At 46.2% G+C, this 14,152-nt stretch overlaps 1 long non-coding RNA gene across 1 annotated transcript; it reads right to left on the reverse strand.

The window, feature by feature from the left end:
* Positions 1 to 1,521: 1,521 nt before the first annotated feature.
* Positions 1,522 to 12,466, reverse strand: LOC127228310 (uncharacterized). Its single transcript, XR_007835024.1, has 3 exons — positions 12,327 to 12,466; positions 1,929 to 2,015; positions 1,522 to 1,781 (listed from the first exon to the last, which is right to left on the reverse strand). It is a non-coding gene; the product is annotated as an uncharacterized LOC127228310 (long non-coding RNA).
* Between the last annotated feature and the right edge of the window lie 1,686 nt (positions 12,467 to 14,152).

Below are 14,152 nucleotides of genomic sequence, written 5' to 3' on the forward strand. Positions count from 1 at the left end.
CCCAGCTTGTACCCAAGGGCAAATATGGGATGCTGCCTTGGAAATCATTCCTGGGGAAATGTGGAGCATCAAGGTGTTCCAGGCAGGATGAAGGGACTCCTCATCCTCCTGTGGTGCAGCACCACCTCAGCCTCCTCCTACTGCCTAACCAACACTGGAGCAGCTCTGCCATCATCTGTGTTTGTCTCCACAGCCTCCTTACTCCAACACCATTTGGTAGCATCTCCTCCCATCCCGAGCTTCCACAGAGGAATTCCCAGTACTTGCTTCCATTTGGCCCACCTGGAAGGTTATAGACAGAGTGAGCTCTGAAGGTCATGGGGCTGATGGACAGTAGGTTTTTTTGGAAGGCCCTACTGGGTGAGGAATTTGCAGCATGCAGTCAAAGAGCACCTCCTGGAAAAAGCAGGATGATACCTTGTGCTGACACCAGGGGGCTAATCTCTGTGGCTGCCCTACTGGGGGTGCATTGAGGCCACAGAGTACTGGCCCCGGGGTAGAAGACAAGTTTCTGATTCATGGTCTTGACCTGATGATGGTCTGAGTTTAGAGCAGAGAAACACGGGGCAGCTATACTCAGCCTCCAAAACTGCCAAGTGTCATTGGTATTTCCTTGCTGAAGATCAAAGGACAACTGAGAGACTACAGAGGTAGTACCTTGGGAAGGGTCCTGGTGTCCATTGTCCTAGGCACTGGGTATCCACTCTGACCCTCTAAACCCAGAGTGTTGTTGAGTACCAGGTCATATTGAAGGAAGCATCCAAGTAGCATGTAGGTTGTGCTATCACAGGTAGCCACTGCATTTTGCATCACATTCTACAACCACGACAAGCAGGTGAGTCCTACAAGTCCCCCATGAGAAACAGGGCCAGAAAACCAAGCATCTTGCTTATAAAGTGAGATGAGGGTTAAAGCTAAGTCTGGCCTCCAGTATATAATGAAGCCAACAACTGGGGAAGGTATGTGTTTGCTGTTACTATGTCAGGGACAAACCAAGTGAATCAGGCAGTGTAGCACTGACTGAGACTTCGAGATGCACGGAGGTGTGCATCAAAAGTCTGAGGGGCTTTTCTGTAGCATAGCTACATCCATACTGCTCAGGACATGTTCCTTTCTCCTTTGGCCTCCTACTCAAGAGAAGAGAAGTGAATGATGGACCCACAATGCCAGTCAGCTAGCTCATACACTCGCCTCAATTGTTCTTCCAGTGAGAGAAGATGCAGTCACAAGGAACTAGGCTTTTGACATCCATCCTCTTTGTCTGTCACCTCACACGGAGAACATACTGTGTACCTTAGGAGAATTTAAGTAGTTGCTCTTAGACACAAAAAGTTTCATTGGAGAATCTTAAAACTTTATAGCCAGTCTTTTGGTCCCAGCCACAACACCCTTTGCAGCCAGAGGTCAATTCCAGAACTCTTGAAGCCATTTTTTCTTTCTTTGGTTCTCTTGAAGCATTTGTGTTCTGGGAGGTCTGTGAGTAAGGGCAGGGGACCCATGATTTGGCATGTTGGCGATCCTGCAGCCAGAACAGCAGCAAGGCAGTAAGCCTAACTCAGCTCTTCAGAGGTTTCCTAACTAGGCCCCGCTGGTGTCTTCCCAGGACAGGTCACAAAGAAGAAGCCCCTGAACTCCAGCCAAATGAACTCTGTTATTCTCTGAAGAGGAGGCATGAAACTTTATGCCAGCTATCCATTTCTCTAGAATGTTCTTCTTCTTTTCCTTATCCAGACAGACCATCTGTGTTTCTTCCTCATTCAGTCTGAAGGATTGCCTCTGGCCTGAAGGAGACAAAGCCAGGTTAGAATAACATTGTTCAAGCCTGCCCTGTTTAGAAAACACTGTAACTAAACATCAAGGGTAAAATCAAGGGCAAATGAAGCAGAGATGGGACCCTAAAACAGTGAAGAAGATTTAAAATTTAGTACCTGCAGCAGGTAAGAAGGGAATGAACCTCAATCAGATTGCAATGTTTCCCTTGAACACAGAGAACTTTCCTTCCTGGATATGTTCCCCTAAGGGAAGAACAGGGCAGGAAAAATGGAAACTGAAGACCTGTGAATGCAAACTGGTAAGGTCATCTTGTTTTGTATGTATCTTCCTTGCTTGCTCTCATTAAACTCTGGCTGCTTAATATTCATCTGAACTCTTCTATTTTAGGAACATAGGAACATAGGAGCCCTCCCCCATTAAACTATGTACTGTCACACAGGCTTCAGTGCTCTTGTCTGGTCCCTGGGTGTTCAGGGCTCTTGGAGGCAGGTCAGGATCTCTCCTTGTGTACTGCTCCCTGTGCTTGGATGTCAGGTTGAGACGCTACCTCCTCTGAAGGCCTGGCACTCTCCATGGTATCAGTCTACAAGACAGAAATCACATTCTCCACGGTTGGTAACCCAACTCCTCAGCATTCCCTCAGTAGACCCCATCTCTCTAGTTTCTCCCCAAGTGCTGACAGTAGAGGCTCTCCATGGGGGCCTCATTACCTACAATGTAGGGTCTGATGGCTGGCCCACTGAAAGGCAAAGAAGAATCCATGAGGCAGGCAAAGTTGTGGGAGGGTGAAATTTTGATTTGGCTAAGATTTCTTCTAGGCTTGGTTTGGGAAATGGCAATGGATGTATAGAGATGCCATGTAGCTGTAGTGGAGACTGCAGGCTGAAGCTTAGAAAAAAGAGCTGAAACAGAGAATGTCTAGTGACTCAGTGGTCATCTCAGGACCTCCTACAAGGATAACTGACATCAGGAACCAGGTTTACACAGTATGAGGATGCTGCAGGTTTTGAACAAGACAAAGTCCTCACAGACCAGGACAGGAAGCCCAGGTGAAGACACACACACACACACACACACACACACACACACACACACATACACACACAATCTGGAAGTCTACTGGGTACCTTAAGTAGGCTTATTCAGTCAAAGTAGATGGCATGATGAAGACATTGGAAAGAGTAGTTACTATGGGGTCAGAAACATTAGGTGCTTGAGTCAGGGCCCACACAGTGGCACAAATCTCAAGGATAGCGAGACTGAGCATCAAGCAGCTCCTAACATGTTCACTGATGTTCATCAGGAAGCCAGATCCTGGCTGGAGGAAGTAAGATACTGGTCACATGTCTTTGGAGGCTGCATCTTGTCTCTGCTGCTTTCTGTTACAGGTTATTTTCTGTCTACTATGAAGCACTGACCCAGCACATGCTCCCCTCCATGATGTTGAATGTTCTGAAGATATGAGTTAAAAACAGTACTTTGCCCCTTAGCAGTTTCCAGTCTGAGGTTTGTTCTCAGCACCAAAAGCTGATGAGCATGCTGTCTCTAGTGCCTTCATTCACTGTCATCTGGATCCACCAGACATCCATGGCAAGCCAGGAAAGACCAGGCCATGTATGCTTTCTTAGCAACTGTCTAACCTACCACAATCCTCAGTCAATCTCTCCCAGTCTCCACTCTTGGCTTCTACTCTAGGTACAGCCTTCCTGAGCCAAGCTCAGCACCACTAATCTCGGTGTTGAGTCGTCTTACCAAGCACTAGTCATGCATCCCAAAGCCAGTGTGTGACACCTCCTTTATGGCCACATTCTAGGAGGGAAATGTAACTGCATCTCTCCACATTACAGATTAAGAAAGCAAGGCACAGAAAGATAGCCTAGTTTTTTCAAAGCTAATTCAGCTACTACCAGAGCCAGGATGTGAACCCAGGAGAGCTGTAACATCCATCAGAGACACTAACCAGCAGCAGTAACCTTTACCCCCAAGTCCAAGGCACAATCCTAGGATCACCATTTTACCTCCAGAGACATTGAGTGATACATACAACAGGGTAGGGAACTATGGAGGGGCACACATTTCTGATGAGTGGCCACTTCTGTGCCTTAGTTCCCCCATGGTAAAATGGTGATACTAACTCTTCCCTTACATAAAAATGAAGATTAAAGTAGTGTACCCTGCCACTTATCTGGACCACAAGTGCTCAGAAGTACACCACTAACACCATTTGAGATGAAGCTAGGAGCAAGTGGTGGGCAAACAATGGTCCCTCCCTAACCCTACATGACCATCAACTGCATAGCAAGCTCTCCAACCTGACTGTCCAAAACAAACAGCTGACCCACAGCCAGGGACAGTGTGCCAACAGTCTCTAGCAGTCATTCTCTGCATACCATAATCCATTGTGCCGACAGGGAAAACTGCCTGTAGAGTGTTTCAAGCCCATTTGGCAAATGCAATTAATTGGTCGGCATTAAATTGTCTTTCCATAATTGCATATACAGATGCCTAGGCAGGAGAAAGGGACAGAATGAAAAGGCCATTAATGTCACTTCCTTGCCAGTAATTAGCTGTGTTAGTGGGAGATGCATAGTAATCCAGACACCACAATGGAGACCTGACTGTCCATTCACTTGCCACCCAGGCTGCAGAAGATCCTGGGAGGCAACAATTCATCTGCACAGTGTTCCTGTGCCACTGGCCACTTCTGAAGAGAGATGCCAGGTTCTGGGACTGTGCCAGCTCCTCCAAGCCCTGGATCTTCAAGATATAGGTACATTTCCAGCCAACGCTGTGAACCAAGCCTGGGGCATTGATAGGACCATCTCTCCAACAGGGAAAGTCTGGCTAGCCCAAGCTGAGTCTCCCATGCACCCAGAGGAGATCTTGGCAGCTTATGCCTCTGTGAGCCCAGCCTGAACCACCCAGCTGCACCTAAGCAAACCAGCTTCCCTAAAGATTGCCCCTCCTGGGTTCTCACAAGGCACCCCCTCCATGAGGACCTTGCTGAGGGAGGAGGCATTTTTTCCAGTGCTGTTGCCAGTGTTAAGGGGCTTATGCTCCTGTAAATAACCCCTCATTCATGTTACTGTAAGCAATCATAGCAAAACTAATTAGTACACACACACACACACACACACACACACACACACGCGCGCGTAAAAATGGATAAACTGAGGCTCAGGGTATGACACCCATGCAGTGAGAGATGAGTATCATAGAAACCTGTAGAAAACGTGTGAGAGGTGGCACAGTTAATGGCACAGTGCAGCATGGTTACATGTGTGCAGCATGGAGGGAAGGAGTGAGGAAAGGAGGAGGAACTGAATCTGTGCAGCCCCGACCTTCCTCTCAGGAGCCTGGAAACCTGCAGCCAACTCAAAATCTCCATTTGCAGCACATCCCTTGGGTACTGCTTGCCTGAAGCCTTCAATACAGAAGCGGCTTCCATGACAAGAGTGGCAGGAAGCCAGCCTACCCCACAGTATAGGTGCCCAGCCTAGAAGGTGTCTAAATACTTAAATAATTCACATTCAAGCAGCAGGAAATGTCACATCAGAATCACCTTTAATACGAGAAGATGTAAATCCATGCTTCTATGCAGCCTAGCAGAGGCAGCCCCTTCCAGCCAGCCTCAATTCCCATTCACCACCAAATTACCCCATCTGGCATTTACATGTAGGAATTTTGATGCAATAATAATAATAAACTCCAGATAGCCACCTGTACAGATTGGAAATGAGGAAACAGAATCCTTTCTCTTTGCAGATAGCATGAGTGTAAATGTTGGAAATCATAATTGAAACTGCACATATATAATGCACAGAAGTGCCTGAAAATGCATATGCACAGCTAATGAGTGAGTCCAGCAAGATGACAGGATATGAGATCTGCACACAAAGATCAACTCTGTCCTTATCTATTAATAATGAATAGATATAAACTGAAATTTGAATATCATATTCGATTGCCTTTTTAAATACTTGGGAATGAATCTAGCAAAATATTCCAGGGCTTCTTCTATGTGGAAAACTAAGCAACATGAGAAAAATCAAAGACTACCTTAAGAAATGGGAAGGCATGCCATGTTCATAGATGGGAGGATGTGACATAGTGCAGGTGTGTCCATTCTCCATACCCTGAATACACAGGTCTATACCAATCCCTACCAAAACCCAGCAAGACACAGAGATGGTTTCTAAATGTTTGCAGAAATGTGAAAAAGAAAAACATAGTGAAATGTCAAGCCACCCAATTTTGAGATTTACTATGGAGACACATTATCAAGACAATGTGGCAGACAGAGGGACAAACACACAGAACAGAAGAACAAACACCGAGATGTGGTAAACCTACAAATACACCTCCACAAGCAAGGCCAGGGATTTCTTTTTCCACTATGCAGGAACCTGTGGCCTGCACATCAGGCAAGCACTCTATCTCTGAGCCACACCCCAGTCCTGGCCACTGACTGCTGACAAAGATGCAGAGGTCACTGGAGGGAAGACAGTGCCTTCTGCCAGCATTCGGAGGCCTATAGGCAAAAAGGCAAAGAGAATTTCTGAGAAAGAAGGGACCTTACTTTGTCCACAGACCCACGCTAAGTGCCAGAAGCAGTGAGAGGCACTTAATATGCACTTGCAAAACACACATGCCAAGTGTGACATGGTTATTTTAAGTTTTTGTTTTGTTTTGTTTTGTTTTGTTTTTTTGACTATCACTTTTTGGCATGATGTGCCACATAGAGCCCTAAATGTCTGACATAGCTAACTTTAACTCAATCAGACGGGTGTTATTATCCTTCCAACCTGGTAGAAGGTAATTTGAAGGCCAATATTTCCCAGTATCTACCAGCATTTAAAAAGTAATGCCAACAGGGCCTGCATGGGCTCAAGCCAGAAATGGGCTACTACCCCTAACCAAAAAGCTAATTGAAATTCATACCCACTTACAAGCTTTTTTCCACTGCAGTCTCACTGGATATATTAACCACATTCAGAGAAAGCCACATGCCCAGGAGTAGTTAGCTAACACAACACAAACTCAATGGCATTTTTGTACACTTTTTTGTCTCATAATATTGTTTGGGCTTTTTTGCTTTTATTGTCTTATTAATTTTTTGCCTGTATATTTTGGGTTCTGGTTTTTGTGTTTTTGTGTGTAGGGGGTGGTCTCTGTGGTTTTCTTTTTGTGTTGTTCTTGTTTTGAATTTTTGTTTGTTTGTTTTCAGTTGGTCGATTGGTTTTCAAAGAGAATGAGAATGGGCTCAGAGTTGAATGAAAGGGAGATGGAGAAGATCTGGGAGGACTTGGGAAGGGAAAAATTATAACATACTGTATGAATTTTTTCAATTAAAAACTAAAGCAGTGCTAGGACAGGGAGATAACTCAATGGGTAAGAGTACTGAACTGAACAAGCCTAAGGACCTGAGTTTGAATCCCCTCACCCACATAAAAAGCTCCAAATCTTCAGATGTAAGAGTGGCCCTCACCCTCCATCGAGGAAACTCCTTTTTGCAACAGACAGAGACCATCACAGAAAATCACAACCAATCGAAATGCAGAGTTGTGTAATTCAGTCACAATATAACTCCCACACCTCAGGCTCCAGGAACATTGTACAAGACAGGGCAGAAAGACAAAAGAGCCTGAGGATCCGAAAGTTTACTGTGAGACTGTGTCTCCTGGCAATGTTAGAAACTGCATTCATAAGATCTCACCAGCATGACTGCCCAAATGTGAGCTAAACAAGGACAACAACACAGACACTAATATGTGTATATAGGGGTGAGGGTGGGGGACCCCAGAGCTCTGTGGCCGCAACCTACACAAAGAACTACAAACTGCTTAGAAATGCTGAGAATGGAACAAACCACTTTCCCTAGGGAAGAACACACCAATTAACTGTCCAGTGTCAAATGGTAGCCCTGGAAACATACATACAAATAATATTGTACAGACTGAGCATGTTCTTTTTAGGAGTGTGTGTGTGTGTGTGTGTGTGTGTGTGTGTGTGTGTGTGTGTGTGTGACTTATTAGTGGGGGGAAGGCCATTAATTTGAAACAGAGCAAGGAAAAGTATAATGGAACATCTGGAAGAAGTAAAGGGGAGAAACAATGTATGTGTAGTAATTATATGATAATCTTCAGTGCAGAGTGGGAGCTTGATGGCCAACCAGCTTGGATGGGAGAGAGTGAGAGGAAAGCCTCCTCCCAGGGTCTGCAAGTATGTGAGCAGTGGCACACACCCCTGTTCACTCATGTGCATGCAACACACACATGCACACAGTCTTTTTAAAAAAGGAATTTTATTCAAGTAGTGGCTTCAGGAAAGATGTCTAGTTGAATCCTCCCATTCAGGCATTTCCTCTGAGGAAAGAACTGAGAAGGCCAGCTGTGACTGGTGGCATACACCTGCGATCCCAGCGCTAGAGAAACTAGCAGGAGACTGGAAGGCCAGCCTGGGATGCAGCAAGATAGCTATACTCTGTCTCCAAAAGGAGGGGAGGGATGTTGACTGGCAATATTCCCAGGCCCTACTATAGGCCAGAGCTGCATGTATTCCCCCCACACACCCCACCCCCAGCTTAGAGAGTGTTTGGCGTATACAGCTTAAATACCAGCGCTCCCAATGGGGCACGGTTCACCAAGCCAGCTCATTTATTCATTAATTTGCTTTCCATATTTCCAAACAGAGGTGGCTGCAGGCGGGGCGAATCAATATTGCACTCCGTGATTCATCTTCGTTCCTGCCACTTCCTGCACCAGCCCCTTGCACGGCTCCTCTGAGGGTCCTGAGCGCTGACGAATGGGGTTCTCTGAGGCAGCCACACGGCGTTAGCAGATTAAATCATTAATATCTGCATCGGTCATTTTTACGAGCCTCCCTTACTCCAGACTCCGCCGCCCTGTTTAGAGACCCATGCAGACATGCCGGGGACAGAATTGCCACTTCTGTGGCGTGATTGGCTGTGAGAGTCGAAATATTGATTTTTCTCTTCTGCATTTCTTTAAAGCAGGTATATTGTCCACAGTTGCAGAAACTATTGAAACGAGGTCTGAATTTTTACCCGCTGACCCCACCCGCACCCTATGCCACAGTGTCTTTCTAGAGAGGAGAAGATGGTCTTGGAGTTATAACTTAAGGTCTACAGGTTTGCAGCTGAGGGCCATACCAGGACTCTCAGGCCTCCACCCACAGAGATGTCAGGTGTTCTAGAGGCCTGTGTTTGTTTCCTCCGCATTCCTAAGGTAGTGCTTTATCATCTACATACTTCTAGAAACTTGAGTTTTTTCTGGTTTTTCTAAAATCATGTGTTACCCATAAGTTGGGATTTCCATCTGTAGAAATAAAGCTGAGGCCATAAGGGTGGCTCCTTCAAGATGGAATAGGTGTCTTTAAAGCAAGGGGAGGGGATCTGCTGAGGTAGCCTGCTTGATAAAGTGCCTGCCACTGCAATCATGGGGATCTGAGTTCCTATCCCCAGCAGCCACATAGAAGTCAGGCATGGTGGGTCACACCTGTAACCCGAGTCCTGGGAATGGGGAGAGGAGAAAGGAGAAGGGAGACCCACAGAATCTTGGAGATCACTGGCCAGCCATTGAGCCACCAGTGAACCCTGGGTTCAGAGAGAAACACTACCTCAAAATCCAGTGTGGGGGGGTTGATCTAGAAAGATACCCAATGTCCACCTCTGGTCGTCACTCAAATGCGTTCGCGCGCGCTTGCGAGCACACACACACACACACACACACACACACACTATACAAACATACAAAAATAAAAGTCAAAACAAAAACAAGCTAAAAAAGGAAAGACTCCATGTGGGAGCACTCATGGAGGAGCACAGTCATCTCCCTTGAGCTTGTTCCTGTTCTGCCCTAGGTTTAACTATCTCTTAAAGGAGCAACTGATAAATACTTAAAAAGGGACTGTCAACTATAGCTGATGAGCAGAACTGTGTCCCAATAAAATTTTATTTATAAAAGCAGGAAATGAGCTGAACTGACATGGGTCATATCCCCCATTTGGCAAGATGGGATTTTAGGCATGAGGCTGACTGACCTGAGTCAGGAGTGCTGGCTTGCCCAGCACCACTCAAAGAAACTGAAAGGCAAGGGTTTTGAGATACTTCCTTCATTTTTCATTCTCTCTCTCTCTCTCTCTCTCTCTCTCTCTCTCTCTCTCTCTCTCTCTCTCCTTTTGGATTTTAGATGTCTTAAATTTTATTATACCAGGTTATGTAGGGCAATTTTTATCCAAGAGTGACTGTACCTGGAGTTACCCTCCCATGCCCACTACCCTTCCCTTTCAAGACCCTTTGTCCCCTGAACATCTTCACATCTACTTTCAGGTCACATATACATACATAATTTTAGGAATCAAAAGAGTCACCTCGCTGGAAGGGTTTATTTTTCTCTTAAACCCTAAAAAAAGCTGTCCTTGAGTCTAGTTTTGTTTTTTAAAGCTACAGAAATATGTGGCATTGCCTGCTAAATATGAGATGTTTAGAGTCATATAAAATAATAAATCACTACATGCTGACATAGGTGATTTTATACAACAAAAAAATAAACGTGGTCCTCTTTCTCCCTCCCCCCCCCCAGAATTAGGGACTATCAGGGAGGCATAGCAGGAACAAAGTCCCCCTTCACTCCCCCCCATCCCCCACCCCCCCACCCCACCCCCCGTGAAACCAAGAGAAGTGCCAGGAGAAATGCCAAGGAGCGGAAGCCAACCTGGAGTCACTGAGGACAGACTGACATTTAACACCAGAGGCAAAGTTTAAGTCTCTACAAAGAGCTCCTGATATCTCCCCAGACCACACTCCCCCTCCATCCTTCACTTAGCCCAACCCACTTTCCACTCCCTTCTAATTTCTTGAGCTACTTCCATACACACTGCCCCAGCTACATAGACCTCTGTCCTCTTCCTCACACAGCCAAGCTCACTTCAGAGTCCTTGTACATCTGCTCTCTCTGCCTGGATTCTGAGAGGCACATGGAACAAAAACTGAGACCATACTGGTCCAGCCAAGCCCCAGCCAGTCTACCCAGTAACCTCAAGCAAGATCATCCAAACCTCCCCCATGTCAGCAGAATACCCCAACCAAGTGACAGACTCGCCAGAGAACATAAATCTTAGTGGGTTTGAGTCAGTTCACTGTGGAGTTCCCCATTATACAGCAATACCTAGCTGATGGAGAGGCAGTGCTACTTGTTTTCAGGGGAACTCCAATGGATACATCTCTTCTGTACACTCCTCATCAGGAAAAAAAAAAAAAAAAAAAAAGGAGAGTTGTAGACTTTTGGAGACTTTTAGTCTGCCTTTGCCTAGCATTTCAGCAGTGCCCAACTCTGTGGCTTAGCCTTTTCTGAAACTCTCTCCCCTTGGTTTGTAGGACACTTATTTTCTTTTCCTGATACTGTCACAAAAGACTGACAAAAACAACTGAAGCCAAAGGGATTTCTTGTGGTTCACGTCAGAGGTCCACTGTGGCAGAGGAGCTCTTACAGAAGAATGTGATATGGCCACAACACATGCACAGTCATGACATGAAGAACAGTGAATGTTTGTTCTCACTTTACTTTCTCCATTTTATACACTTGGAGGAGCCCAGCCCAGAAGATGTGTCCCCCACAGGACTTGCCACCTCAATCTACCTACTCAAGAGAATCCCCATAAGCATACCCAGAGCTGAGAGGCCAGGGAAGACAGGAAGATACTCAGAGCTTGTTGATCAATCAGTCTATCCAGTCAGTGGGCTCCAGGTTCAGTGAGATACACAGCCTCAAAAATAAGGTGAAGAGTGATTGGGAAAGACATGCAACATTAACCCAACTTCCACAGATGTGTCCACACAGGAATGAATGGACATACTCACACTCACACAGGAAGAAGAAAATATCCCCTCAAACTAATCTGACTTGGATTTTCTCCTGGCTGGAAGCCAATGGTGAACACATCTTTGGTTCACTCAGATCTGGCAGTTACTTTTGCATAGTCACACCAGAATGTTTTTTAAAAAAAAACTTAGTAACTAAGGATTTAGCCTGGCTCATAGCTTAAGAGACTGGGGCAGGAAGAGCTCCTCCAGGTTAGCTGGAGCAACAGCATGAGACCCTGTCTCAAACAAAGATTTTTAAAGAAGAGGAGGAAAAGTCTGTTCCGTGTTGTCAAGATTTGGATGTGCAGCCTTTGGGGTTGCAGATCCTAGAACTGCAGTGAAATAGAACATAATGGTAATGGGAGTGAGCAAAATGCTGGCAGACTAAAAGCAGAGGATGAAGAAGGGGTTGGGGACCAAGGCTGATCAACCTCTGCACAAAACCAGACCCCAGCCTCTGCTTACCAACAAAACATATCATTTCCTCCAAGATCACCAAATCCATGCTCAGACTGCTGCTTCCTGAGCCATATCAATCTCATTTCCATCTCCATCCTTTCTCACCCACCCTTGCCACTCAACCCTAAGAACTGGCTAGTCTGGAAAACACAAGCTAATCCCTCCTTCAGCTGGCACTCTCCACACCCCAGACATCTCCCTAGGCTCTTACCATTTCATCACTTCATCCAGCTTCTAAATGTTATGGGGGTCTTAGGTGAAGAGTGATCATCTAGGGCTAGCGCTGAAGTCATTCCAAGGGGACAGACAATAAACTGTAGGTCTTAGAAAGACTCCCTCAGACAGGAGAAGGAGTTGGGAAGTGAGGGGCACTGTTGATGAGACAGCTAGAAGTCTTATGTCTGAGATATGAAATCCCAGCCTGCAGGGGTGCAGAGATCAGCAAGGTTCTGGACACAAAGTAACGGTTAAAACTGCTTCTGAGGGCAGTTACAGACCCCACGACAGTTACAGACTCGAGGGCCTTTACAGACCTGGGGGCAACGGACAGAATGAAAGCACCAGGCACTGGAAAAAAACCTATAATAACAAACAGTCCCTACTCCATTAATTAGTGATGCCCTAGGGTGGGGGGGGTGGCTGGCCTAGGGGCTCTGGGTTTGGTTTTTCATAAGCTCCAGGGCCCTCTGCTGGGGATAGACCTTGCTGTGGCCTTAGACTTTGCAACAGTTGCAATATCCTCCAGGGTAGGGGAACAGCCCCACTTCTTAAAGGGCCTAGTCCCTCTGACCCTCTTATCTGATGCTTTCCCTGTGGAGATGCAAGCCAACATCTGTTCACCCCAGATCAGGCACTGACAGCAGACCATAGAAATAACTTCACCTAACTTGGTAAACCATTAAATCTATAGGAGCTACTTACTAAGAGTGTGAAAAGTCCAGTCGCAAACCTGTATCCCTGGGGCCACCTGCTCAGTGTGCAGGCAGCTCCACCTAAGAGTCTCCTCCACTTCTATGTATCACCTTAAGAGAGGGGACTTGAGTGTCCTGTGACCTTCTGAGCTTCCAAAATAAGTTCTTCAAGTATCTTGCACTTCCTGAGCCTCCCTGTTCTCTCTGGAGAGGGGGATGTTCAATTCAAATAAACAGTACACCACACCACAAGGGCTTGCCCTGCCACCAGACCCCATCCTGCTGATGTTTATGGTCAACATAAGACACCTGAGAACAGGTGTATGCCCAATGCCAAAGAGACAGACCCCAACCAATGGTCAGCTGCTGGGACTTGGACAGTCCTCACATGGGGAACACCTATGAATACATATTCCACACATCTGGAGGGGTTACCCAGGAAGCTGAATCTCCATTTCTGCATACTGCTCACTAGCTGACCATCCTATGTCTCATAGATTTCCTTTTCTGTTTTACATCTCAGGATGATTTCAGAGGTCATCCTGTTCCAGGTTCTGATTGTGAAGGATCAGAACGCCTTCAGATCCTCATCTTCTCTGGGTACCACCTTCTCCCCTTGTCTGGACCGGTATATGTGTTCCACTCGTTTCTTGCCAGTGCCCTCTCTCCAGTGTGCTGAAGCTGCTGCCTTCTATGTCTCACCAAAACTGACTTTTAACTATGTGAGTACAATCTTTTCTTTTGTTTGATTTCTCTACAATGTTCAATATATGCCACTCTCCTCTCCCAGCTCTCCTTGCTGGCTTCAGGTCACCCTCTCTGCTCTTCCCTCCACCTACCATTCCTCCCCACATACTCTACCCACCCATAAATGTTGATGCTCCTAACGGCTCCCTACCCTTGGCCTTCTCCTCTTCTTTTGAGTTTATATCCACCTTATCATCATAAGTCACAAGTGGCTCCCCACCACCTTGCCCATTTTGAGCAGGGTCTCAATCCTAGCTGTCAATCAAACCTTCTCTCTTGCACTTCTCTGACTATATCCCAACCATCCATCCAGTCACCCAAGCAGCCCCACTCCCCACCTAGACCAGTACACACCCCATGATTTGAATATTCCCTCATG

Source organism: Phodopus roborovskii, unplaced genomic scaffold, assembly GCF_943737965.1.
Source record: "Phodopus roborovskii unplaced genomic scaffold, PHOROB, whole genome shotgun sequence".
NCBI classification, from domain to species: domain Eukaryota; kingdom Metazoa; phylum Chordata; class Mammalia; order Rodentia; family Cricetidae; genus Phodopus; species Phodopus roborovskii.